The sequence below is a fragment of the Herpailurus yagouaroundi genome, unplaced genomic scaffold (assembly GCF_014898765.1).
Source record: "Herpailurus yagouaroundi ecotype Mexico unplaced genomic scaffold, PumYag 200, whole genome shotgun sequence".
In the NCBI taxonomy this organism is placed as follows: domain Eukaryota; kingdom Metazoa; phylum Chordata; class Mammalia; order Carnivora; family Felidae; genus Herpailurus; species Herpailurus yagouaroundi.
This window is the reverse complement of record NW_024412431.1, coordinates 573998-575001: the sequence shown is the minus strand read 5'-3', so window position 1 is coordinate 575001 and position 1004 is coordinate 573998.

Sequence of the window (1004 nt, the reverse complement as noted above, 5' to 3'; positions counted from 1 at the left end):
TTCAGCCAGGTCACGATCTCGCGGTCCGTGAGTTCGAGCCCCGCGTCGGGCTCTGGGCTGATGGCTCAGAGCCTGGAGCCTGTTTCCGATTCTGTGTCTCCCTCTCTCTGCCCCTCCCCCGTTCATGCTCTGTCTCTCTCTGTCCCAAAAATAAATAAACGTTGAAAAAAAAAATTTAAAAAAAATAAAATAAAATATTTTAAAGGAGGCTCCATGCCCAATGTGGGGCTTGAACTCACCCTGAAATCAAGAGTTGCATGCTCTACCAACTGAGCCAACTGGATGCCCCTGTTGAATGATTTTAAGTTACATTTAATTCTTTAACCCATTTCCCGATTAATTTAGCATTTATTGAGCACCTAATATATACCAGGCACTGTGCAGGTCCCTGAGGGTGTCACAATTTCTGCCATCTTGGGCCACAAAGCTGACAGGCAGAGATAGACTTTCAAGGCAAGGTGTATGGTAAAGGGGTGACAGGATGGGACAGAAGGAAAAGGGAGACACAAATCCCTGAACTTCAGGGTCCAGGGAGGCAGCCAGCAGCCATGACACTTAGCAAATTGTGCTCCAATGGGAGAAACTGTACATGCAAAGGAGTAGAAAGCTCCAGACACGGGGAACTTTGTTGAGGTCAGCTTATTGGTGGGAGGAGAGCTGGAGGCACAGGCAGAAAGGTACGTCTGAAGCGTGCGCCTGGAGCAGCTCAGACTTTATCTGATACAACGACACCCCTCCAGAGGCAGCTTCTTCTATTTCTAGATGCATTTGTCTTTTTTTGTCCCAGTGCCACTTTGCTTTAACTATTGTAGCTTTAGAATATGGTTCAAAATCTGGGGTGCCTGGGTGGCTCAGTCGGTTAAGCATCCAACTCTTGATTCCAGCTCAGGTCATGATCCCTGGGTCATGGGATCGAGCCTGGAGTTGGGTTCTGTGCTGAGTGTGGAGCCTACTTGAGATTCTCTCTCTCTCTCTCTCTCTCTCTCTCTCTCTCTCTCTCTCTC